This window comes from Microcaecilia unicolor, chromosome 5 (assembly GCF_901765095.1).
Source record: "Microcaecilia unicolor chromosome 5, aMicUni1.1, whole genome shotgun sequence".
NCBI lineage: Eukaryota > Metazoa > Chordata > Amphibia > Gymnophiona > Siphonopidae > Microcaecilia > Microcaecilia unicolor.
The window spans coordinates 54676927-54704605 of record NC_044035.1 but is presented as its reverse complement, the minus strand read 5'-3'; the positions used below and the strand labels follow the sequence as shown (position 1 = coordinate 54704605).

The 27679-nt window shown below is 43.9% G+C and overlaps 1 protein-coding gene across 5 annotated transcripts in view; it reads right to left on the bottom strand.

The window, feature by feature from the left end:
- The window catches only part of R3HCC1L (R3H domain and coiled-coil containing 1 like), a 150448-nt gene that overhangs the window by 99987 nt on the left and 22782 nt on the right, over positions 1 to 27679 (bottom strand). The window contains exon 2 of one of the 5 annotated variants that reach the window (XM_030202904.1): positions 21833 to 22160. The exons of the other annotated variants lie outside the window; for them this stretch is intronic. The gene's annotated coding sequence lies outside the window, so the exon portion shown is untranslated. The remainder of the gene's footprint in view (positions 1 to 21832; positions 22161 to 27679) is intronic. 5 annotated transcript variants of the gene reach the window in all.

Below are 27679 nucleotides of genomic sequence, written 5' to 3'. Positions count from 1 at the left end.
AATAATGAGCATTGAGCTTTAACATTACAAACCATAAAAGAAGCAACATGAAATCAGAGAAGTGTTTATTTCAGTAGGATTTAGCACAATAGAGTCCCTGATTATTCGTATTCAAATTGAAATCACTATATGGCCAAGAATAATGTAGTCAGGGCACTATTCGGGGCTGAATCGAATCCGTATATTCAGTACAGTCCTAACAATATGTAAGTTTAGATTCAGATGTATTTCAGCTCCAGCCCCTGGTATTTGGGGTTCCTCAAGGTGCTCTTCTATTACCATTGCTTTTTAACTTTTACTTGACCCCCTTGTTTGAGGCTCTTAGCTAAGCTTGGTGTTCATATCCAGCTTTTTTTGCTGATATTCAGTTATACACCCCTTTAAAATGAGCATCTTGCTTAGTGGTAGTAAAGGGACAAGTACATAAGCATCACCATACTGGGACAGACTAAAGATCCATCAAGCCCTGTGTCTCGTTTCCAACAGTGGTCAAAAAATACCTGGTAATCCCAACAAGAGTCAAACAGATTTTTATGCTGCTTACCCCAAGAATAAGCAGTGGATTTTCCCAAGTCCATCTTCATAATGGTTTATGGACTTCTAGGAACTTGTTCAAAACTTTTTAAAATCCTGCTAACTGTGTTTACTACATTCTCTGGCTCATTTTCTTTTTTGTTACATTTGTACCCCGCGCTTTCCCACTCATGGCAGGCTCAGTGCGGCTTACATGGGGCAATGGAGGGTTAAGTGACTTGCCCAGAGTCACAAGGAGCTGCCTGTGCCTGGCCCTTGCAGATCATCAATGTGGCCGCGCAGGCTTCTACATGGAATGTTGCTAGTGGAATAGCAACATTCCATGTAGAATCTCCAATAGTAGCAACATTCCATGTAGAATCTCCAATAGTAGCAACATTCCATGTTGTTGTTACATTTGTACCCCACGCTTTCCCACTCATGGCAGGCTCAATGCGGCTTACATGGGGCAATGGAGGGTTAAGTGACTTGCCCAGAGTCACAAGGAGCTGCCTGTGCCTGAAGTGGGAATCGAACTCAAGTTCCTCAGTTCCCCAGGACCAAAGTCCACCACTCTAACCACTAGGCCACTCCTAGGCCACTCCAGTTCCTCTGGACCAACTCCATCCTATTTATATCTTTTTGATGGTAAGGTCTCCAGAATTGTATACAGTACTCTAAATTAAATCTCACCAGACACTTATACAGTGTCTTCCTTTTTCCTATGCACCTGGGCATCCTTCTGGCATTTGTTGTTGCCTTTTCTATCTATCTGTTTGGCCATCCTAAGATCATCAGATATGATTGCCCCCCCCCCCCTAAGTATTACTCTTCTTTCATGCACAGATGTTCTTCACCCCCGTACTATACCACTCCCTTGGGTTTTTTGTAGCCCAAATGCATGACCCTGCATTTTTCAGCATTAAATCTTAGCTGCCAAATGCTACACTATTCTTCAAGCTTTGCTAGATACCTCCTCCTCTTATCTACACCATCCAGGGTGTCTATCCTATTGCAGATTTTGGTATCTTTAAATATATAAACCTTACAAGACAGCCATTCTGCAATATTTCTTAAACGTTTTATAAAGAACCGGAACAAGAACCAAACCCAGTGGCACAACACTGGTTAACACCCTTTTCCTCAGAGTGAACACCATTTACCATTACCCTATGTCCCTGATGGCGAACCTATGACACGTGTGTCAGCACTGACACGCGTAGCCATTTTCGGTGACACGCGGCGGCGCCGCAGTGTGGTCCGCCCTCCCGGAAACTAACCTTAAAGCCTCCTTTCACGTCGCAGCAAGCAGCAGCAGGGGAGGCCACTCCTTCCTTCCGTGTCCTGACCTCGCCTGACGTAACGTCCGTGAGGGCGGAGCACAGAAGGAAGGAGGAGAGGTCTGCCCTGCTGCTGCTTGCTGCAACGTGAAAGGAGGCTTTAAGGTTAGTTCCGGGCCCGGTAGCGGGTGGAGGGGGGGCCCGGCGACCTCGGGTGGGCAGCGATCTCGGGTAGGGGGGGGGGGCCCGGGGGCGGTCCTAGTAGCAGTGATTTTTCTTAAAGTGACACACCAGCCGAGTTATGCTCGGTTTTTTGGTGAATTTTGACACACCAAGCTCAAAAGGTTGCCCATCACTGCCCTATGTCATCTTCTACTCAACCTGCTTCTAACACAGTCACTTTAGGGCCCATACTGAGAGTGCTCAGTTTATAAGTCACCTATGCAGAACTGTGTAAACGGTTTTGATGAAATTTCAGTACACCACATCTAGTGCTCTCCCTTGATTCAACTCTCTGGTCACCCAGTCAAAGTATTTAATACATTTAGAAAAACAATGCTACTTCAGGTTCCAGAAGCTGCTCTATATTTTAGAAAGGTTTCCATTAAATTTATTCATCACAAAGGCCAGGCAAATCAGCCTGCAGTTCCCAACTTCCTTCTTACTTTTGTGGAGAGGGACACCTGCCCTTCTGCAGTCCTCCTCCACTACTGAAAAACACTGAAAAAGACAGCAGAACCGTCAGAATTTCTCCAAGTTCCTTCAGTACCTTTGGATGTATCCCATCCGGCCCCATCGCTTTGTCTACCTTTACTTTAGCTAGCTCCTCGTGAACACAGTCCTCTGAAAACTGTTCAAGGTCTATCTCATTTCCATTCCTATTTTTCTCTTCTATAGTCATATTCTCAGCCCTTCATCTGTGAAAATAGAACAGAAATATTCAAGCAGTTCTGCTTTTACATATTTCCCTATCCAACTCAACTGAGGTGGCCAGGTGGAGGCACTGCTTCTAATATGTGCAATCTTTTTTATTCTTTTTCTTTATTTTATCTCCTCTTCTATCCCATCATTACATTGAAGCTTCCTTTATAAACTATCCTTATATTGAGATTGTAAACCGCTTTGACTTTATCTTGAAAGGCGGTATAGCACGTATGAACTAAACAATATTCATTCCCCTTATCCTTGAGTCTCACAATGACACTTTTTGCACTTCTGCCCATTACTCATGTCTAAAAAAAAGTGTCTTGTCCCCATATTACAGTGAAACACTGCTTGTTCATGCACTGTTATTGCGCAGGTCCAGATGATGCACGACAGCAACATGCCTCCTGATGGAGCTGGGTTTGTACGAAAGACTCGTTTATACGTGGTACTGTAGTCTTTGATGCCTAGTTTGTTTTTGTTTTGTTTTTTTAAATCAGTAGCCTCCCACCTGCCTCAGAATTTGTCTTACAGAAGTCATCAAAAAAGCATGCACAATGGAGTTTTTTGGTGGCCTCCCGCCTGCCTCTGGAGTTGTGTGAATACTTCTTTGGTGACTTTTGTAAGAAAACTCCATAAAGATGCCCCTAAAGAACAACCCACTGAACTAAATTGTGGAAGTCACATTCACTACCCAGAGCAGTTTATCCGTGGGACTTCTTGAGTTCTCCACGTCTGTGGATTCTCTTTTGCTTCTGTTACCACAGTTGCCATTTATTCTGACACAAGATCATAAAACTAGAAAAGATTAAGTCAGATGTGGCCTAACTGCTTCTTCTTTAAATAAAGCAGTCTCCCCTGGCAGCTTACCTCCTAGGGTTTGCTAGATGTGCTTGGGCCACATAGCCACCACACACTACCGCCTACAGTGAAAGCCTAGCAAACTCAAAATTACTGCTTCAGCAAGGACCATCTTGATATCCTAAGGATCCCTTAGGGTGGTACCAATATGGTAGCCTTATAAGTGACAATCAACCAAAAAAAGGAGTGGAAAAATAACTCACTTTGAATGAACAAAAAACATGGCGCAATGGAGGAAAAAGACATAGTTGACTGTGGTAAATCAATTGAATAAACCCTTTATCAGGGTATCATAACATTCGAGCCACAGTTCCCACTTTCTATCATCGGTCTTAAAAAACCTCCATGAAAACACAATTCTCATTTTTTTGTTAAATTGTCATTGAATTTTGTTAAATTTTATTCATAAATAACTTTGTTCAAAACATGCTCCCACAAAAACAGCTTTTACTTAAAACATGAAAAATATATATGGAATGTTGCTAAACAGATAAACTTAGCTTAAGGCAGATGGATGTTTTTTTTTAAGACCTATGGTAGAAACTGAACTGTGGCTCGAATGTTATGATACCCTGATATAGGGTTTATTCGATTGATTTACCACAGTAAACCGAGATCTTTTTCCTCCATTGCCCTGATTTTTGCTCAAAGTGATTACTTTTCCACTCCTTTTTTCTTTGGTTGATTATGTTTATATTTTGGAGTGGTTTCTTTTTCCTAGCACATTGTAGCCTTATAAGTTATACATTTCACCACTCTGAACACCCTAAGAAGGCTATTCAACTTCTCCTTTGGCAGCTCCCACTCTGCTGCCACCATATCCATCAATGCCTGGTGAAGGGGGAACAACATAGCAGGTATACAAGTCCCTAGCAAGATCAGGTTCCCTGTGCTTGATCCTCTTGAGATTCCAGGACTTTTTTTTTTTAACTTGTCAGATAAGGGCTGCTAGCTCTTCCTTTCTGAAGAATCTCAGCATTGAGGTCTCATTCCCTTTGATGATTCAATATCTTCCTCCTCTATCCAATATCTCGCCACTGTTCTCTGCTCAAGGCTTCGCATTCTTTCATGACCTATCCTTCAGTCTCCCAGTCATTGGTACCTGACAGCTTCTAGCACTTCAAAACTGCTGTCTCAGCCACAGAAAGCCCAGATCCCTGTCCCAATAAGCGATATGCACAATGCATCATCAGAATTAAATCTGAGCAAGAAAAATCCAGACCTAGCTTTCAAAGTGCCCTCAGGACCTGCAATTACTGTGGTCTGCCTTCTGTATTGTAAGTGGGAGAGGCCCTAGAGACCCCCTCGCTTGCAATCTGTGTTGTTACTTCCAGTCTTCCTCAGAAAAAAAACTGACTCAGCACTAGAGGACTTCCTGCATTAGCTACAGAAAGAATTGGCAACAGAGTTCTGTCACCAGCCTCCATATACTGCAGGGTGCCACCTCTGTTCCATATCTTATCTATAAGTTCAGCTGGGGCCTGCAGTGCTCTTACTTTCCAGCAACCTTTCTCCCTCTGTCACCACCAAAGTTAGAGTAAGCTGCTGTTGTGATTTTTTTTTTAAACTTTAGTATCCACTGCTCATAATAAATTACTTCCACTGTCAATGGACCCCAAGGCAGGAGGTTTCTAAATTCTCTGGAGATGGGCAAAGAGCAGGCTCCTCAAAGGAAAAAGAGAATAGTCACATATACTGGCTGTTGCCTAGACTCCCTTGGCTCCCCGCTAGAGGCTCTAATATGGAAGCAGACTCTCATTCTGACACAGAAGTCTTCTTCTTTACCACACCAACTGAAGTCTATCTTTCCTGCAGGAGAGAGAAAATACTGACTTCCAAGCTGCTTCAGTCTACATACAGAGATCACTCGGTTTTACTTCATCTCTATTTGCTGGCAGGAGGGCCACACCAATTCATCTGGATTAGTCTAGCAAAGGCAAAAAGGAGGAGCATGTTTCATGAAAGACATCACTACATTTCACTCCCATGCTCTGACTCTTGCAATCCCTGTGCCCTCATCATGCTTCTGCATGCACAATTCTTCTTCCCTCCACCCTCAACACCCCACTCACACACCTGCCCCATTCCCCCCATTCTCTTTCTTCAGTTGCAAAGCCCTTCTACTCCACAATCTGGCATCCTCTTCAACAGCTCCCAGGTGTATCCGTATGGTTCAAATCCTGCTTCTCCCTCTTGATGCTCCTTCTGATCTTGGGCAAGTCATGTTGCCCCCTATTGTCTCATGTAGAACTTGGATTATAAACTATGTTGGCCAGAGACCTACCAACTTTATCTGAATATGTAGCTCACTATGCGCATGGATTTGGGAAAAAGTGGGTAATTAAATCTAAAAATCCACAAATGCGTAGAAAAAATTTTCTTCAATTAAAGTCTCATGTGCTTGCTATAGGGGCAACTTTTTTTTTCTTTAAGTTCCCATGCAAGGGTATAATAAAGGTCTCAGATTTAAGTTATATTTTCTGTGTTCCTTCTCAGTTAGAATGTTTTCTTATAAGTAAAGAAACTAAGTGATTTTTTATTTCATTTGTATCCCACATTATCCCACCTATTTGCAGGCTCAATTTTTGGAAAATAATGTTTGTATTTTCAGTTAAGTGAGATAATGCAAAAAAAATTGTTTAGGTGTTAATGTAGCAGGATGTTTTCTTGCTTTTATTATTTAGAATGTTTCCTTTTAGTCTTCAGCGCTCTCACTGCTGTGGACTTTTTGTTTTTCTTTGACATATGGGTATATGTATGAATAAAAATTTCAATAAAAAAACCTCAACTAAAACCCAAATTCAAAATCTGTTTAACCTCTTCCTCAGATGTTTCCTCACCTCCTTCAATTTATTTGCCTTCTTGCACCTGCTATGCTTAATTGTCAAAATACCTGAGCCACACAACTGGGGTTGGCAATTGAAAGCTCTGCTTCTAGCCTGCTGAGCTTGGAGTTGCCCTGTTGCACAGCTTCCCCACTAACTGCAGTCAGCTGCTTGGGGCCTCTTCGATTACCATGCTCTGGTGGCACTATTCAGACTAACGTGGTAGGCTTCACCAGGCTACCTGTGCAAAAATGTTTATAGTCCTGGTATGGTCATACATTTAATAATCCCACCTTTCTGTGATACAACCAAAGCTGCTTACATACACACACACAGCGGTCTCGCATGAGCCGGCTAAAGGTTTTTTATGACTTTTGTGAGCCAGTTGTTGAGCCTTCCAGGACAGCTTGTGGGGCAAGAGGAGGAAGTGACCCGCTGCACAGCAGGTCGCTTCTTCCTTCTGCGCCAGCTTAGAACCAACTGCTTATGTAACCTTCTGCTCAGTGTGGCTAAGAAAGCAAATAGAATGTTAGGTATTATTAGGAAAGGAATGGAAAACAAAAATGAGGATGTTATAATGCCTCTGCATCGCTCCATGGTGTGACCACACCTCGAATAGTGTGTTCAATTCTGGTCGCCGCATCTCAAAAAAGATATAGTGGAATTAGAAAAGGTGCAGAGAAGGGCGACGAAAATGATAAAGGGGATGGGACGACTTCCCTATGAGGAAAGGCTAAAGCGGCTACGGCTCTTCAACTTGGAGAAAAGGCTGCTGAGGGGAGATATGATAGAGGTCTATAAAATAATGAGTGGAGTTGAACGGGTAGATGTGAAGCGTCTGTTCACGCTTTCCAAAAATACTAGGACTGGGGGGCATGCGATGAAGCTACAATGTAGTAAATTTAAAACGAATCTGAGAAAATCTTTCTTCACTCAACGTGTAATTAAACTCTGGAATTCATTGCCAGAGAATGTGGTAAAGGCGGTTAGCTTAGCGAAGTTTTAAAAAGGTTTGGACAGCTTCCTAAAGAAAAAGTCCATAGACCGTTATTAAATGGACTTGGGGAAAATCCACTATTTCTGGGATAAGCAGTATAAAATGTTTTGTACATTTTTGGGATATTGCCGGGTATTTGTGACCTGGATTGGCCACTGTTGGAAACAGGATGCTGGGCTTGATGGACCTTTGGTCTTTCCCAGTATGGCAATACTTATGTAACTGCGATCCCACAGTTCACATAAACAATCAGATCTAAGTCGGCACAGGAGGAAGAAGTGACCTCCGCCCTTCCCCTCCAGTGTTTACTTGTAAAGGCATCTTTCTCCCCTCCAGAGATCGCCACTAGCAGTAGTGTTTCACACACCGCTGCCGGTACCGCTCCCAAAGCATTCTTAGCACCGCATTCAACCCCTGAGGCAACAGGAAGTTATGTCACAGGAACTGACTGCAGTGGCGGGAAGGTTTCGGGCCGCCAGCAGCCGCAGTGTGTGAAATGCTACCACTAGCAACAACCTCTGGAGAGGAGAAAGATGCTTTACAGGTAAACTCCACAGGGAGTGGGAGGGGAGCAGATGAGGCAAGCTTTTTTGGAGTCCTGAGGCAGTGCCTTGGACCGGCCCTGTGGTTTAACTTATTACTGTGTTTTAAGAGGAAGAAAGTGCTGACCTGCAGGATGGGAGATGGCAGGAGTTGGGCATGGCTGCAACAAACTCCTCAGAAGAAGTGCTAACGTCAACCACATGAAAGTATAATAAAAGCTTCGATACATTCTTAGACATAATTGATGGGAGACAGCAAAAGGGGCACTGTGTCATGAAAAGGGGGTTTGGGGGCAGACAAAAGGGCAAGTGTGGCATGGGGTGGGGGTAGGGGCAGAGTAAAAGAATGAATGTTTCATGGGGTGGGAGTGGGGTTCTCGGGGTTTGCTTCCTGCTAAGCAAGGTAAGGGAAAGGCAGCGACTCTCTAGGTGCATCAGTTTTTTTTTTAGGGGGGGGGGGTTGTTTTTTTTGGAGACAGAGCCCGTTGTTAAACATTTAACAGCACACCACTGCACACACACATATATATTATATTCCTCCATCTATCTGCTACTATTATATTATATATATATATATATATATATATATATATATATATATACATATACACACATACACACTGTTATTATTTCCCACCTGTGATTTCACCAGTCACAGATGAAGAGGCCTAACAAAAGCAGCATTATTTCATTAAAAATGAACTGAGAATCACATACAAGTGAGTTTGCTTCCACAATTTAGAATAGCTCAGCTTTTGGACAAACATTTAATTCTTTGCAACTGAAATACCAGATGAACAAACACAATGTGGCGCTCAACATTCTGACATAAAAAATTTGCCTTTTGACAACACTTAACTAAAGATAAAAGACTAAATCACCTTGTTCTGAATATATAAGTAGTACTTTGTAAAACTAAGCAATTATTTTCCCTTCATACATATCATTGCCAGGTTTTGTACTTCATTTTCAAAAATACATCATGCTTATCATGTTCCCATAAGTAGGCCTATCCTACCACAGAAAATGCCAGTGAAGCTACCCAACACATTGTCTACAGTGATTTTATCTAATCTTGATACTACATTCAGAATTTACAAGCCCAGCAACAAATCAGTCTTGATATGTCGTCAGAAGCACCTTCAGATCATCTTGAAAAATTAAACCTTAACACTATGTTTTATCATCTACCTTTGCTGCACCAAAGGTTTCAAAAAAGTGAGGTGAAATAAGTCATCAACATTCATAAACCACATTATTCAAGAGCGCAAGCTTTTCAGTCTCCAACTGTAAAATAACTCCAGCCTAGTTCATTTTACTTTCAGCAAGACAGAGAAGCTAACTGCGTGCGATGTATCTCCAACTTATTTTCTCCTCCATCGGACGTGATTGCCACGCATCATCACCATCTTATTTCACGCTGTAAGAGGCAAAGCAATGTCCGTTTGTTGAACTCCCTTTCACACTACACCAGGCAAGGCAACCCCGCAACTCATCAACTTTTTTTTTTCAAAAAGTTTTCTGTGGTCAAAGTGCATTTTAAAAATTACAGTGACCAAACTCAGCGTAAGCTTAATCCACCCAAAATATTTTTTATTTTATTTGTTTTATTTTTAACACATTTATACCCCACATTTTCCCACTAGTGGTAGGCTCAATGTGGCTTACACAAGACCGTAGGGCAAACTACAGTTCAGTAAAATACAATTAAACAGTGTAATAGTAAAATAGTAAACATATAGGTACCGTGTAGAAAAACAAAGATAATAAGAGTGAATAAAAAATGTTTTTTAGAAGTGAAGCAAAGAAAAGTAATCAAGTTTTCCATAATATCAACGTAAGCTCATTTCAGGGCTGGGATCCTTCCTAGTAATGCTTTATGGCGAGTCCTTGCAAACTCACTCCCTCTTAAATACAGAAACTCCTGGGACAATGGGGGGAGGAGCAACCTGCTTCTAGGGCCAAGGGGATTTATGACAGTGTCACTCAGTAACAGTCCTCATACTGAGAAATTCTCTCGCAATAAAGAAGTTTCATTTGGGGGGGGGGGGGGGGGGGGGGAAGATGGCAGGTACCAAAACTTCCACTTAGAGAATGGTACAAAATAAGGATTTACAGTCACTAAATAGCGGTCTATGGACTTGTCCTTTAGGAATCTATCTAACCCCTTTTTAAACTCCGTCATGTGGTACGGGCGGTTAGCTTGACGGAGTTTAAAAAGGGGTTAGATAGATTCCTAAAGGACAAGTCCATAGACCGCTATTAAATGGACTTGGAAAAATTCCGCATTTTTAGGTATAACTTGTCTGGAATGTTTTTACGTTTGGGGAGCGTGCCAGGTGCCCTTGACCTGGATTGGCCACTGTCGGTGACAGGATGCTGGGCTAGATGGACCTTTGGTCTTTCCCAGTATGGCACTACTTATGTACTTATGTACTTATGTACTTGGAGATTCTAAGTTCCTGGCAGCATTTTTTTTAACTACCAGGACTTCCATGAGAGTGATATGGAGGAGCATAATCGAACAGGGCGCCCAAGTTTTCATGAGGGCGTCCTCGCAGGACATCCCCGCGAAGGGGCGGGGAAACCCTTATTATCGAAACAAGATGGGCATCCATCTTTCGTTTCGATAATACGGTCGGGGATGCCCAAATCTCAACATTTAGGTTGAACTCAGAGATGGTCGACCCAAATGTTGAGATGGTTGACTTTCAGAGATGGTCTTCCCCAGTTTTCGGCCAAAATGGAAACCGAGGACGCCCATCTCAAAAACGACCAAATCCAAGCCCTCTGGTCGTGAGAGGAGCCAGAATTCGTAGTGCACTGGACCCCCCTGACATGCCAGGACACCAACCAGGCACCCTAGGGGACACTGCAGTGGACTTCAGAAAAAGCCCCCAAGATACATAGCTCCCTTACCTTGTGTGCTGAGCCCCCCAAAACCCACTACCTACAACTACACCACTACCATAGCCCTTATGGGTGAAGGGGGCACCCAGATGTAGGTACAGTAGGTTTCGGGTGGGTTTTGGAGGGCTCACATTTACCACCACAAGTGTAACAGGTAGGGGGGATGGGCATGGGTCCACCTGGCTGAAGTGCACTGCACTCACTAAAACTGCTCCAGGAACCTGCATATTGCTGTCATGGAGCAGGGTACGACATTTCAGGCTGGCATAGAGGCTGGCAAAAAAAAAAATAAGGTTTTTTTTTTTTTTTAGGGTGGGAGGAGGTTGGTGACCACTGGGGGAGTAAGGGGAGGTCATCCCCAATTCCCTCCGGTGGTCATCTGGTTAGTTCGGGCACCTTTTCACAGCCTGGTCACAAGAAAAAACGGACCAAATAAAGTCGGCCAAGGACGCCCATCTCTTGTTCACACCCCAGTCCCGCCTTCGCTACAGTGCTGACAGACCCTCGTGAACTTTGGTCGTCCCCGCGACGGGAAGCAGTTGAGGACACCCAAAATCGGCTTTCGATTATGCCGATTTGGACAACCCTGAGAGAAGGACGCCCATCTCCCAATTATTCAATTATGTGTGTTAAAGCACATAACTCCAGGTGCCATGTATAGGGGATAAAGGAAAAAAAATTATCCAGTTTGTGTTAAATAAGCCAGTTAAAAGTTTCGTGGCATGTTCCCTAGTCTTTGTATTTTAAGAAAAAGTAAACAATTGATTCACATTTACCCACTTCACTCTACTCAGTATATTATGGCCCTCTATCATTATCTCCCCTTGGTCATCTCTTCTCTAAGCTGAAAAAAGAATAGAGGTCATTTATTTATTTGTTTTGGACTGGGAGCTGCTTAAACTGCCTTAGAGAAGACTCACCAAGCACTGCCTGTCACAGACTCAGCAGGTAGCCCAAGGGGAAGCCATAACATACAGCAGCCTCAGGATAGCTCACCCAAGCAAATTAAGCACTACAGAAGCGAAAAGCTAAAAGCAGCAACTCCACTAGTGGCTTCCCGCCTCCAAAAGGTAGAGCCAACAGAAGCATTAACTTGCCGAATCTCTCGGGGAACAATTAGATCACATTTACTCACTTGAAAAAATATTATCTAAGCGCTTATTCTTAAATAAAACTACCTTTGAGTTTGCTAACAATTCTATGGCTACCAGAAACGTCAAAGAACAAAATTCTTATACTTTAGTAAACTTCAATCCGTCGTATTTCTTTTGATTTATTTTATCCATTATAAATCAGGTGGTGTACAATCAGGAACATACACAATAAAAGTCACAAAAAAACCATAGTAGAATACAGAAAAACTACAACAAAGAATCACCAAATGAACTCCCCTTACCATGACTAGAAACTTATGGCTGATGTAGAGAGCTTATTAGAAATTCTGATTTAAAAAAAAAAAAAAACTAATTATATCCGATTTCTGGTGGAATTGCCCTTAGCAAGGTCAGCAGTATCTCTAGTACACATAAAGGAAAGAAATCAGGTAAGATATTCACCGCCTTGGGTGAATTTCTTCATAAAGGTGGTTAATAAATCCAAATAAAGAAAAAAATAGCTAAAAATCTGGTAACAGAGTACAAAAAGGTATTATAGATATTTTATTATGGATCCAACTTCTCCTTCCTAGGCAGCCAACTCTGGAACGCCCTGCCTAGGCATATCCGATCAATCTATGACCACCTACCTTTCAGGAAAGCATTAAAAACCCATTTATTCAAGCAAGCCTACCCTAAAGAACCTGATTAAACTTATGAACCGACCTACCTAACGAACACCGAAGAAGCAACGACAACGACATTGACCCAGACTACATCTCCCACATCACCTATCCCTACCAACCCATCCATTCTTCCACTTATCCATCCAATCACTACCGACCCATCCAAGCTATTCCTATGCTACATTTAATTTTCCTACCTAACAAAATTCTGTATAACCTAATACTATGTAAGCCGCATTGAACCTGCTTTTAGTGGGAAAGCGCAGGATACAAATGTATTAAATAAATAAATAAAGTCAGAAAATGCTTAACTTTCAGGTATAGAAGACTTGAGCTACATAATAAGCCTCATGTAAAAAAAGAAAAAAAAAAGACGTCTATTTATGTTATATGATGCTCTATCAATTAAATTATAAACTAAATAAAATGAAAATGTTTTAAAAATAAATTTTGAAACCAACAAAGCAGTAAATAAGCAATAGAGAGCTAAGGACCCTGTTTACTAAGCCGCGCTGTAGACGTGCTAACGTTTTTAGCAAGCGCTAACACAAGAAACACCTATAGTAATATATGTGTGTCTCTAGCATTAGCGGGCGCTAAAAATGTCTGCGTATCTTAGTAAACAGGGCCCTTAGTTTTGTTTATGAAAACAATCTTAGCCCAATTAAATATCTAAGAACAGAATACCATAATACTGGCCCTCCCACTGAAAACGGCCATTGTCATTGTCCATCAGTTTCATTTCTTACCCTGCTGGTATTAAAAACCAACAACAACGAAGGGCCTCTAGGACTGAGAACAGGAAACAACATGTAGGAACATAAAAGCGTTTTGATCTTTCAGCTATGAAGGACCAGTATCAGCTAACAATTTATGAATCTGACAAATACCTTAAATAAGCCCAGGCTCCAATTGGAGCCAATGCAATTGTTTAAGTATTGGCGATGTATAGTTAGAAATGTTCAGTCTTAAGAATCTGAGCAGCAGTAGATTGGACACATTGCAGTTGAATCATCTATTTCTTCTTTATGCCTATAAATATTACAATAATCTAGGCAGCTCATGATAACAGAGTGCATTATGATGTTGTCAGGTGCTGGAACTCAAGGCATTAAATTATGAGCCAATCTGAGCTGTGAAAAGCATGGTCTTAATATGGACGTGCATAGATTTTAATTAATTGATTGATTGCTAAATCAATCATTTGTCATCCTGGCCATCATTACACAAACATCTAGGCAGTTTACAATGGTTTCCAGCAGGGGTAAAGCGAGAGAGACAAGACTAAGACAAATACTAGTAAAGAATAAAAGCAGAAGGGACAAAACAATCACAGCAATATATGTTGTTTAAGAATTAGCAAGTTGCTCACTGCATCTTTAAATGTGTTATTGGAATGTTTATATTGCAGCAGAGGCTAAGGAAAGGAAAGCTGGATGGCTCCCCGCCACGTGCCCCCCCTCCCCCGAGCCTTGGTGGACCCTCCCCAGGCCTACCTTATCACACCCTGGTAGTCTAGTGGCCTCTTCAGGGGCAGGAAAGAACCCCACTCTTTCCTCTCTGCTGCCACCGCTCTCTGTCTGGTACTGCTGCTTCTTCAAAATTGCCGCCACAGACTTAATGCGGTAATCTCATGAAGCTGCCGCAGGAAGTCTCGGTGGCCATTTGGAAGAAGCGGCGGTAAAGGTCCAAAAGCAGCTGCAGTGGGCAGGAAAGATAAGGGATCTTTGCTGCCCCGAAGAGGTACTCTCGATGCAGCTCCTCCTCATCTTAGTTCACTGGTGAGTGCGAGTGCGGGTGGATGCTATGTGTGAGTGCCGTGGGGTGTGAGGGGGTGCAGGAAAAAAATAATGGATGGTTGTGGAGGGGGGGCTATAAAAACAAGGTGGACGCTATGGGTGCTGGGAAAAATATGGATGGTATCTGTGTACAGGGAGAAGGGCTGTAATGTTTAAATTATGACAAATAAACTTGCAGAATTTGCAAATTTTGTGCGTAGAATTCCAGCAGGAGTAATATACAAAGTCTGTCATGTTCCTCCAACCTTTCCCACAATGCCACTCCATACAGCTCATTAAAGTGCAATGCAACAGGCATTCTACTATTTTACATAAAAGCAGGACAGGCTATCACCTTAAAACTCAATGCATAATCTCATAAATCAGCACTCCTTACAGTTCCATACGCATTTGTTTTTATTTTTACAATCATCTGTTCACATGAGCATATGCTAACTTACCTCTACAGTACACTGAAAAATCATTCTAAATGTTTTTTTCTATATGCAGTACATAAGCAGCAGCATAAAAACTATTCCAATTAACAGTTAAATATTATTCTAATATACTTTAAGGCTCTCTCCTCTACCCTTAGCCACTGCTGCTTTGGTTCTGCCTTTGCGACCATGTTTTTTTGACACATTATTTTAGCTGTCTAGGAGAAGAAAGGTGTGAAGGTGAATGAAGTTTAAGTAGTGGACTCTGAAGGTATGAATTTGTGGACGAATGATGGCAGTGGAGCAATGTATGTTCTAATGGAAAATTTCATTTTCCTGTTTCATGGTATGACAGAGCAGAAAGAGTTCAGAGTTAATACCTCACCAGACATACATATATTCTATCAACTCCATACTGATATCCTTATTTATACAGCTACAGATCATGTTAGCAGTTGATTCTATGAGAAAAAAAGAAAGGCATGGATAAAGAACTCCAGCAGCAGGGCCAGTCCTAGGGTCTCTGGAGCCCCCCTGCAGACTATCAGTTGGCGCCCCCCCCCCCCCCCCCCCCGCGGGACCATTACCTGGCTTAAAGAACTTGATTGAGAAGATTCTTCTTCTCTTCTGCTCTGCCGAGCGAATCCCGACTGGTGGCGTGGCCCGTGGACGGCAGGGGTGGATGAGGATTGCACTAGCCAGTGCAGGAAAGGCCAGGGCAGGGGCGGAAGCTTAGCAGTAAATCAGGAAGTTAGCTGGGAGCCTCAGAGCCTGGGACGGAGGAGCGAGTCGGCCGGAGGACACGAGACATGAGACGCTTAGGCAGTTAAGGTACTCACTTGCCACAACCGCAAGGCGCACTGGCGCGCACGCAGGGTGCCGCAGGGGGAGGAGGTGTCGTCTCGTGACGTCGAGAGCGGAGGAGCCGAAGCAGTGCTGCGGAGGTGTAAGGTGCGCCGCCACGTACAGCGTTATGGTGGGAACTGGAAGCGGGAAGGCCGAACAGCTGGGCGGGCCGCGGGAACCGGCGCCCTTGAAGGCAGGCGCCCTCCTGCAGTGCTTTGCCCGCTTACCGGGTTGGACTGGCCCTGTCTAGCAGTCTGTCTTAACTATAACGTGTTTTATACATATTTCCCCGGATTCTACAAATGGCGACTAAAGTTGTGTGCGCAAATCAGCATGCATAGCAGATTTGCATATGCAACTTAATGAGCCAATCAGCACCAATAATTGGCTCCTAACAACCAATTACTGGCATTAAGTAGCATTAATTGGGAGTTACACACACATCGTATTCTATAACGCTGTGCACATAACTCTTATAGCTCGTAATTTCAAGGGAGCATGGATGGGGCATTCCCAGAATTTTTGCACATTGTTACAGAATAGACTCGTTCAGCGCCTAACATAAGCGCCGGCACTTACACCTGCTTTCAGCAGGCGTAGCTGGTACCTAAAGTTAGGCGTCATTTATGCGCTTAGCACTACTCTATAAAGGACATGGATCCTTTACAGAATAGTAGTCAGCGCTTACATTTTTCATTGCAATTTATAGAATCTAGTCCACTGTACATATACAGATGTATGTTTGTCTATGTATCACTACATGAATATGCCACGTGCATAAACACTGGTTGGCAATTTACCATCATGCCAACCACACATAGGCAGTTAAATATGATAACAGACAGTTAAGCATAAGAATATACAGAAAATATACTTCACCCTTCCCCCAAAAAAAGGCCTGAATTTTGTCAGCAAAAAACTGTCTTACCCGACAATTTTCATTCCTTTAGTCGCAGCAAATGAATCCAGAGACCAGCAGGTGGAGATAGAGAATGCAGAACTGTCTTATAGGACAGAATGCTCCTTGGCTAGTCAGTATTTCTCATAACAAAGCAGAAGGAAACATAATTATAACATTTCTCCTTCCCCCAAGGGAAAATCAATTGAAATCCCGAACATCAATTAAACTATGACTATGAAACGTAAAAATGCAGCAACAAACAATAGAGAACCAACCAATCAGAATCGCCCAGAAATACAGGGTGGGCTTCTGGATTCATCTGCTGCGACTAAAGGAAAGAAAATTATCAGGCAAGACATAATTTTTCATTCCTTAGTGTCAGCAGCAGATGAATCCAAAGACTAGGGACTGCTTTGTTACATCCCATAAGCAGGGCTCCAGCGGAGAGCACAGAGATGCCAAAAGATGCATCTGTCCAAGCAGACACATCTAAACTGGAGAACGTACGTAGGGAAGACCATGTTGCCACCCTACAAGTCTCCTCCAAGGAAACCTGACAGATTTCTGCCCCAAGAAGTGGTGACTGCCCACGTAGAATGGGCCTGAAAATGTGCTGGAAGCGGTTTGCCCATATACGGATGCAATAACTTCCCTAACCCAGCGAGCAATCGTGATCTTGGCAGTCATTTCCCCTTTCCGGAGGCCTGAGAATACCACGAACAAATGATCCAACTGACAGAACTAGTTGGACATGTGGAGATAGTGTAACAGAATCCACCGTAAATCAAGTAAGTGCAGAGAGCAGAAGTCCTTGGAATAATCCACTTCTTGAAAGGCCGGAAGGAACAGAGAGGTTGGTTAAGATGAAAGGATGGAAGGCAGAAACTTGAAGAAAGGATAGCACTGTGCGTACCATGATCCCTTCCTGTGAGAGTTGGAAAAATGGATCCCGACAGGACAATGCCTGGTTCCGAAATCTGTTGTGCTGAAGCAATGGCAACCAGAAAAACTGACTTCAAAAGTGAGATCTTTCAAAGAGGAAAGACGCAAAGGCTTGAATGGAGCTTTCTGCAGAGCCCGGGGGTATATCTTTCGCAATTTAGCCCTCTCAATAGCCAGGCCATAAGACCAAAGTGGGAGAGATTGTCCATCCACATTGATCCCTGAACAAGCAAGACTGGACTGCTTGGTAGACTCAGCAGGTCGTCCACTTGAGATCCGCATACCATGGCCTCCATGGCCAATCCAGTGGGTGGGTTGTGTCCATCTACCAGCAGGTGGAGACAGAGGTAACAAACTGAAGTGAGTGATATTAAACGATCATCTCCTTTAGTAGCCAGTATATATGTCTCATCACAAAGCATGAAAGAAACAGAAAACCAAAACCTCTCTCACCAACAGTGCACCAAGAACAGGCACAAGAAAACAACAAACCTTAACCAAGGGCTGACTGACAACGAAGTCACACCGCAAACAATTTGTTCCATTGAGCACACGTTCCACTTTTCTGTTAAATATTCTTCAGAACAACCTAGATAGTCCAGGAAGAGAACAAACCAGAGACATGCTGCGCAACGAAAAACAGAAGGGAGGAATCCTGGATTCATCTGCTGCGGCTAAAGGAAAGAAAATTATCAGGTAAGACCTAATTTTACCTTCCTTAGCGAATGCAACAGATGAATCCAGTAACTGGTGGGATGTACCAAAGCAATCCCTAACTAGGGAGAGAAACCGTTGCCCCCCGCGCTAACACCGCCGCTCTAAAAGGCGCATCAGATCTAGCAGCCACATCCACTCTATAATGCTAAGAAAAAGAATACGACACCCAAGTAGCCGCCCGACAGATTTCATCCAAGGACATCACCGACATCTCTGCCCATGAAATGGACTGAGCCCTAGTAGAATGGGGCTTTCAACGCCACAGGAGGCACCCGACCAGTCAACACATATGCCGAGTAAATCGCTTCCTTAATCCACCGGGAAAAGTAGCCTTCAAAGCAGCATCACACCACTGAGCACCAGAGAGAAGAACAAACAAATGATCTGACCGTCGAAACTCATTGGACATCTGCAGATATCGGAGCAGAACGTGTCGGACATCCAAGAGTCGAAGCATCCTAAACTCTGCAGGGAAATCTTCTTTTTGAAAAGAAGGAAGAAACACGAGCTGATTCAAATACCAAGACAATCTTCAGCAAAAAGGAAGCACCGTCTGCAAAGTGACACCACACTCGGAAAACTGCAAAAACAGATCGTGACAAGACGGCGCCTGTAATTCTGAGACCCTCCTTGCCGAGGCCATAGCCACTAAAAATACCACCTTCAAAGTAAGATTTTTCTCAGAAGCCTTGCGCAAAAGCTCGAAAGGCGCTCCCTGCAAAGACTTAAGTACCAAATTCAAGTTCCAGGTCGGGAAAGGGTGGCATAGCCGAGGACAAAGCCATAGTGCTCCCTGCAAAAAAACAAACCACACCCAAGTAAGCGGACAGAGAAGAACCCGATACTCGACCCTGGAAACAGGCCAAAGCTGCCACTTGCACCCGCAGGGAATTATAAGCCAGCCCCTTCTGCAACCCATTCTACAAAATAACCAAGAGCTGAGCCATCGACGCCTTGAACAGAGACCAAGCTCGATCCTCACATCACGCCACAAACAGACACCATAGCAATAACCTCATTTGAATAGCCCTTCTTCGGCAGACGCAACCGCTCAAGAGCCAGGTCGTAAGACCAAAGCAATAAGGATCCTCCATTTGAATTGGCCCCCAATGCGGAAGACCGGGAATTACCGGAAGATGAAGTGGCGGCTCCACAAGGAGACGAACCACGTCCGCATACCATGGGCACTGTGGCCAATTCAGGGCTACCAAGATGACCTACCCTCAATGTCGCCCTATCCGGAGCAGCACCCTGCCTATCAATGGCCATGGAGGGAACACGTAGAAAAGGACTGACTCCGGCCACGGCTGAAGAAGCGTGTCCAGACCGGCGGACCCGGCTTCTTTGCTTTTGCTGAAAAAGACTGGTACCTTGGTACTGACCAGGGTCGCCTTCAGGTCCACCTCCAGAACGTTCTATGTTTGGCAAATCAGGCGAAACGTGTTCTCGGATAACGCCTTTCCAGGATATGCCGGCTAAGAAAATCCACCCACACGTTGTATTGCTCCGCGATGTGAGCTGCCGAGAGACACTGCAAGTGGGCTTCCGCCCACTCTAAGAGGCAGGCTGCCCCAACTGACAGAGTCTTGCTGTGTGTGCCCCCCTGGCGATTGATGTAAGCCACTGCCATTGTGTTGTCCGAAAAAAAACTCGAACCATTTTGTCCGCCAGCAGAGTCTGTAACTCCCATAAGGCATACATCACCGCCTGCAGTTCCAGCTGATTGCTCGGCCGTTGCCTCCAGCTTGGTCCAAGTGCCCTGTGCGTACCGATAGAGACAATGAGCACCCCAACTGGAAAGGCTGGCATCCGTCATCACGACTACCCACTGCGGAGATACCAGCAGCACCCCTTTCACTAAATTGTGGTCGAGAAGCCACCAAGTCATACTGCGGCGGCATGAGGGAGCCACAGAAACCGCAGCCGATCATTGGGAAGAACGTCCAGGGGCTCCTGGGCAAGCTGTTGCAGCAGCTGGTTTCCGGTCCCCCTGAAAGGAAGATTGTTGCTGAAATCTAGGGAACTGAAATGGAGTCGCAGGGCAACCCAGGCCATACCAGCCCAAGTGGCGGATCTGCATCTATCCTCCAGAAGATGTTGCCCCTTGGAGTCCCCCAAATCCTTCATGATCTTCTCCAGGTCCTCACCAAATAGAAGCTTGCCTCGAAAGGGTAACCTAGTGAGGTGCTGCTTTGAGGCCAAATCTGCCGACCAATGGCGAAGCCACAACTGTCGTCGAGAGGACGCCGCCAAAGCCATCTGCTTGGCTGAAGCAGACGAGATCATAAAGGGAATCAATCAAATAGGCCAACCCCGATTCCAGATGAGATCCTATGGAGCCCAAGGATGAGCTGCATCCACATCCTGCTCCAATGCCTGCTGGAACCAGCTAAGGCATGCCCTGGCTGTGTACAAACTACAAATAGAGGTCTGGAGGGCCAACGCCTGGAACCAGCTAAGGCACGCCCTGGCTGCGTACAAACGACAAATAGAGGTCTGGAGGGCCAACGCAGACCTCAAAAGCTTGTTTCAAGGAAGCCTCCAGATGCCTGTCCTGCATATTCTTGAGAGCTACACCACTCTCCACAGGGAAAGTAATCTTCTTGGTAACCGTCATCACCAGCGAGTCCACGGTAGGAAGACTAAATCTTTCGGTCTGGTCAGTGATGACAGGGTAAAGATAGGCCATAGCCTTCGCACCCTGAAGACCCCCATCAGGGTCTGAACACTGAGCTGTAATGAGCTCCTGAATGGCTTCATGCACAGGGAATGCCTTCACAGGCTTCCTGGTGCTGGCCATTTTAGGGTTGACCGAAGCGGATGTAGCCGCCTCAGGGTCAGCAATGTTCAACGTCGCCAAGGCGTTGGAGATCAGGGAAGGCAACTTATCTTTATGGAAAACGTGAACAGCAGTGGGATCATCAGGTTCCTCTTGAAACAATTTGCCCTCTTCCAATATTTCACGACGTGAAGGGCGGAGAGAATCACCAGAAAGGACTGCAATAGAAGGCGGGTGGGCAAAAGGGGGTGGGCATCTCAGACTCCACGTCCACCCGTCTTCTCTTCTGGGCAGAGAGCTCCAGAGGAGATCCCAAACCCTGAAAGGAGCACCCAAGTGTGGAGAAATCAGTAAGAAGCTGCGACTGAGGGAGGGTCCGCTTTAATAAGTAGGCCTGATAAAGCAGCAGAATAAATTTAGGTAAAAATCCCTCCTCCACCCCATCAGTTCCACTAGAAGGGCCAGAGGCAGGTGCAAGGGAAGAAAAAGAGGAGCCCCAGGCGAACAGGAGGCCAAATTAGCAGAACCGCAAAAGGGATCTGACACCACCGTCAGCTGATCAGCAGGAATCACAACTGGGTCTGCAGATAGAACGGCACACATGCCGGAAGGCTCAGCGCAGGAAACCAAGGAACCCGAAGTTGCAGCATTATCCTCTGCTCCAAGCAGCCCACTAAGCAGATGCCCACTGAGGATCGCCTTTTTTCGCAGCAAGAACATCGCTTTACAACTTCAGCCGCCACGCCACCACCGCGCCCGGCGCGAACAAGAGTGAGGGAAAACAAAAATTTGGTACTCACAGAAACGTGGCTTAGGGCATGGCAGCACCACCCAGTGCAGTCCTGCAGCCACAGAGGCTCCACGTGTCAAGGGGAAACACCATTCCAGTACAGTCAGCAGCTGTTCGTCTCTGTCTTATGGTTCTTTTTTTAGGATGGTGAGGAAGGCGAAGGCACACAGAACCCAAGGCTGGGATGTAGGGTAAGACGGGGTACAGCAGGGACCTGACTGATCAGGTATGATTCCAAAGAGAACCAACAATGGCCAAACACCCCCAACTCTCAACTGGCCAGCAGCCCAGAAGACCCCAGAATAGAATCCAAGAGCTGATGAGGAGTCATCCACCACCTGCAAGAGATAGAGATATACTGGTTACTGAAGGGGCTGGTCATATCCAGTATCACTCACTTCAGTTTACGTTATCTGTATCTCCATCTGCTGGTAGATGGACACAACCCACCAGTTACTGGATTCATCTGCTGCATGCACTAAGGAAATACTCAATCCTAATTGGGCGCTTGGCATATTCTATAAACTGTGCACAAATTTAGACATATTCTATAAAGTACACCTAAATTTAGGCATTTTTTTCTGTAACAATTTTTTTTAATTTTTTTTTTAGGCGTGATATATAGAATCTAGTCCACTGCCTGTAAATCAGTCTAATCTCACTCTTTGGGGCAGTCCACTCATGCATCTTTGGAGGCAACAGAGGATAAAAATGACTTGCCTAGCTTCCTGGGTTCTCAACCCAGGGCTCTAACCCAGGCCACTTCACTCAAAGCATGTGCTTGCAAAGACCCCAACCTGCTTTGCTGGCATATCCAGAACTAGGCCCTGCAGTTTTCCTTATTCTACTTCTGAAAAAAGGAGAAGTGTAGGGGAAGTTATGAATAAAGATCTTTGGGGGGGGGGGGGAGAAGGGAAAGAGCGAGTGTAACACTGCAGGACTGCAGGAGGGGGGACAGGTTTGAAAAAATAAGTGAGCATGGTAGAGGGCCACAAATATACATTTGCCTAGGGCTCAGTATAGTGTTAATCCAGATTTGAACATGTTACCTTGCGCCAAGCAGTGGGTATGCTATCTGTGTATGCTATCCATTTGATATGAGCTGTCCCCAACTTCTGACAGATTTCAAAGAACTTCTCCTTAAGTGTTAGATAGGAGCAACTAAAACATCTTATGTAGTGTTCAGGAAGAAACAAATAGCACTGTTGTTACCTCACACAATATCTGAGGCTTTCACTTGCCCTTTTTGAACATAATTATATAACAGGTTGCCTCAATTGAGAGGGCAAGAAGGTGCCTATTTGTAGTCTTTTATAAAGGCACATATGCATCTTTGAGGCAAGCATTAGCTTTTATTCAACTAATATATATATAACTGCCTTGAGTATACAGAGTGGTGGTTCTCCGTCTGTTTGCATTCATCCAAATGCAGACCACCCTACCTGCACGCACAATCAGAAGGGTGCATATAATTGAATGCAATCATCTATGCACCTAAAAGAGGCTGTGGGTATACCCAGATATGGACACATACTCTTCAAAATATCAGTGGAAGGTATCAACTAGTGCTATTATGTTATTCAACTAGGCTTCTATGAAGTAACATAGTAGATGACGGCAGAAAAAGACCTGCACAGTCCCATCCAGTCTGCCCAACAAGATAAACTCCTATGTGCTACTTTTTGTGTATACCCTACTTTGATTTGCACCTGTCCTCTTCAGGGCACAGACCGTATAAGTCTGCCCAGCACTATCCCCGCCTCCCAACCACCAGCCCCGCCTCCCACCACCGGCTCTGGCACAGACCATATAAGTCTGCCCAGCACTATCCCCGCCTCCCAACCACCAGCCCCGCCTCCCACCACCGGCTCTGGCACAGACCGTATAAGTCTGCCCAGCACTATCCCCGCCTCCCAACCACCAGCCCCGCCTCCCACCACCGGCTCTGCCACCCAATCTCGGCTAAGCTCCTGAGGATCCATTCCTTCTGAACAGGATTCCCTCATGTTTATCCCACGCATGTTTGAATTCCGTTACCGTTTTCATTTCCACCACCTCCCGCGGGAGGGCATTCCAAGCATCCACTACTCTCTCCGTGAAAAAAATACTTCCTGACATTTTTCTTGAGTACTGGAGATTATTTTGCTATATGATTCCTGATGAGGAATTTCTACCAGAACCCATGCTTTTGAGTACCAACACTCAATTATTATTCAGACCAGCGAGTACAAGTCTTGTATTTTGCACTGGGATAGCAACAGTCTAACACACCAAGGAGTAATCTTGTTTGGCACCATAAATACTGCATTATGATTTCCTACTACTAAACTGAAAAGAAAGGTGATGCTTGAGACAAGGAGCCATTCAGGGGCACACTTCAGTCATGCAACTCTGGGTCACTGTTCCTGGAATAATAGAACAAACAGATTCAGCCTGGGAGCTCATTTCCAGGCAACGTGCAGTATTTTTAGCCACTACAGGGTTTCTACTTCCCACAGATCCATACTTCTATCAATATAATGTTTAATCTTACACCTCTACGAAAGAAAAAAAAAATCTCAACACTCTGTAAGGAGGAATGTGATGAATACAGAGAAAAACTGAACATTTCCCAGAGATTATACCCATTGGTCTGCAACAATTTTATCCATCTGGTCACGTCCAAGATAAAATGTTGAGTATTAACCACAGTTCAAAATTTCATAAGAACTTTACAAAGCTCTCATGGGCCCTTATTTACTAAGCATTTTCTCTCCAGTCACAAAATGGGAGAAAATCTTTAGGGAGTCGATATCCAAAAGTGATTTAACCAGGCAGGAATCGCTTGTGTGGGGCTATCCGCTTATGTTCAGTGGAACTTAATTGGTTAGTGCTGCTGAACATCAGCAATAATTGCTAAAGCCATAGCCGGTGATTTTGTTGGTGGTCCAGGGGAGGAGACTGCGTTTATGCTGTTAAGTGCTAATGTTCTACACTTAACCGTAACCGGACAAATAAGACTGCATAAAACTCAAGTCTTATCTGCCCATTTTCACTTAAGCGAATGTCACACTTAATCACATAAAAGAAAGCCGGCAGCATATAACCAGATATGGTACTGAATATCTAGGCATGATGCTGGCAGCAGCAACAACAAAAAACGCTGACCACCACCAGCTGAATATTTACCCCTTAGTAAAGACGTCTCTACCTTTTACTCTTCTTAAAACAAGCCCTCTCTAATTAGAATGAGAAGAAGGAGGCACTTGTTCTCCACAGCTAGCACTAACATGCTCTAGATGAGGTATTTATATTCCAAAAAATACGAAGTGAATTAAGCCATTTACTTCCTATTTACCCTTTACTTCTTCCTCCTATGTAGCCCTCAACCATGCATACCACTACATTTCGCTCTCTCCTTCCTGCTCCTCTCATACCCTCTTCTTGTATGCTGTTTTGCATTTATGTTTATTATTAAACTTCTACACTCTTTCAATGAGTCTAGACATTTTACAAATTAGAACAGAAACAATACAGATCACTTGTTTTATTTCCCCTTCTCCCTTCCCTAGGTTTCACTACCTCCCTTCTAGTCATCCTTTACCTCTGCCTGTTATCTCCTTCCCTATAGCATGGTTTTCAGGAGCACTGTCACATCATAGTCCTAAATGTGGCTCACCCTTTGTGGTTCTTTTGGAGCTTGAAGAGCATTCTAGCAGTACAGTATCTTCACCAGCATGTTTTAACCTTCCAAGAACAACTACTAAAATAAGTATAAGGGATGTTAAATACTTAGGGCCCTGTATACTAACCTGTGTTATAGGCGCGTTAACATTTTTAATGCGCGTTAACTGTGTACACGCCTACAATATCCCTATAGGTGCCTACATGGTTAGCGCACGCGCTAATTGTAGGTGCATTAAAATCGCTAACGTGCCTTAGTAAACAGGGCCCTTAAGTTTAAAAGTCTGTTTGCTACTGTAGGTCATAATGCTAGTCACTATCTTTTTTCTCATATGAATAGCAGGTACCTGATATTATGTTAATGTTTACTTCTGAAGTGGGCAAAAACATTCAACAGTTGCTATTAGTGTGATATAAATCTGTATTCCCGCTTCAGAACATAATCTCGTCTGTTAAACCGGGGTGAAATCTTCATTGGCTAAAAAACCTCCATAAAAATTTTAAGCAAGAAAAAATCACATCAAACGAACACTTATCTTTAGTGCCGCCAGTGCAGTTGTAATTTGGTTTCATTCTTGTGCGCCCGACGGGGTCCCATTTTGCCGTCGCAGGCTTTGTCAAGGGAATAACCTCATACTGTGATGTGAATCTGTAAATAATGACACAAATTAGCCCCTGTGTCAGTGTCTTACTCATGTACTCGAGCTCACTCGTCTGACCTATTTACTGTGCTGTGTGGTTTTCCTTAACAAACTAGTACTGCTTGAAAAATGGCGTTTTGAACCTCCCGCCCTATGATGTCACTGCTATGTGATTGATTGACACATCGTCAGGAAAAACAAAGACAAGAGCTTAAAGGGCTCACTCTACAAAAAGGTGGCCCATTGAATTGTGGTGTTCAAACCTTTCAGCTCTAGAGATTTGAGTCTAAAAATCCATCGTTGTTCTGCTTGTAGAAGATGTTTAGCTCTGTTCCCACCTCTGGTGTCAGGTGTAATCTGATCAATTGCAACACAACAAAATTCTGTGAAATCATGCTTTACAGTGTTGCAATGAGCTACCAAGGGGGAACCTAATTGTTTCCTTTTCAGACAGGATTTATGTTCCAGTAGTTTGGTATGGAGCTATCTTGTGGTTTTACCATGTAAATTTTAGAACAAGGGCATTGTAATAGATAAACCACATAATCAGATTTACAATTGGTGTAAGAATTGATATGATATTTCTTCAAATCTACAGGATTAATGAATTCCTTACATTCCAACATCATGTTACAACTACTACAGCCATTACATTTAAAATGGCCCCTTAACTTTGTGGAACTAGATCTCTCTCTTAGCTTTGCTGGACTTAGATATTCTTTTAAATTCTTGCCCCTGGAGTACGCAATTCGCAGCTCGCTATGAGTAAACAACGGATGAGATTGTATTATATCCCAGTTTTTGCGTATTATGTTAGAGATTTCTTCCCCACCTCTGGTGAAATTCAAAGTGAAAATTTCTTGTGTGACTTTAGTGGCCATCTCTGGATCTTTGTCTAGTAGCAAATAGTCCCTCTCGCTATATTTGGCTCTTGTATATGCTTCTTTAATTATTTTGGCTGGATAGCCTCTCTCGGCTAGATCTTTAGAAAATTTCTTGGCTTGTATCTTGTAGTCCTGTTTAGTTGTGCAATTCCTCCGAAAACGCAAAAACTGTGAATAAGGAAGGCTATTCTTTAAAGATTTTGGATGACAACTGTGATAATGTAATAATGTGTTCCGATCAGTTGTTTTCTTGAAAACAGATGTTTTCCAACCTTCTTGTGTTCTCTGTATATCAACATCTAAGTAATGGATATTCTGTTTAGAACTTTCGGATGTGAATTGTATTGCTGGATTCAAAGTATTCAGCCAATCTAAAAACCGAGCTAGGCTAATATTATCACCTTGCCAAATCAAAAAAACATCGTCTATATATCTTAACCAAATGTTGATGTTGTCATCAAATGGACAATGCTGTAACCAATTTGCTTCATAGTGAGACGTATACAAATTTGCCTTTTTGTAGAGTGGGCCCTTTAAGCTCTTGTCTTTGTTTTTCCTGATGACGTGTCAACCAATCACATAGCAGTGACATCATAGGGCGGGAGGTTCAAAACGCCATTTTTCAAGCAGTACTGGTTTGTTAAGGAAAACCGCACAGCACAGTAAATA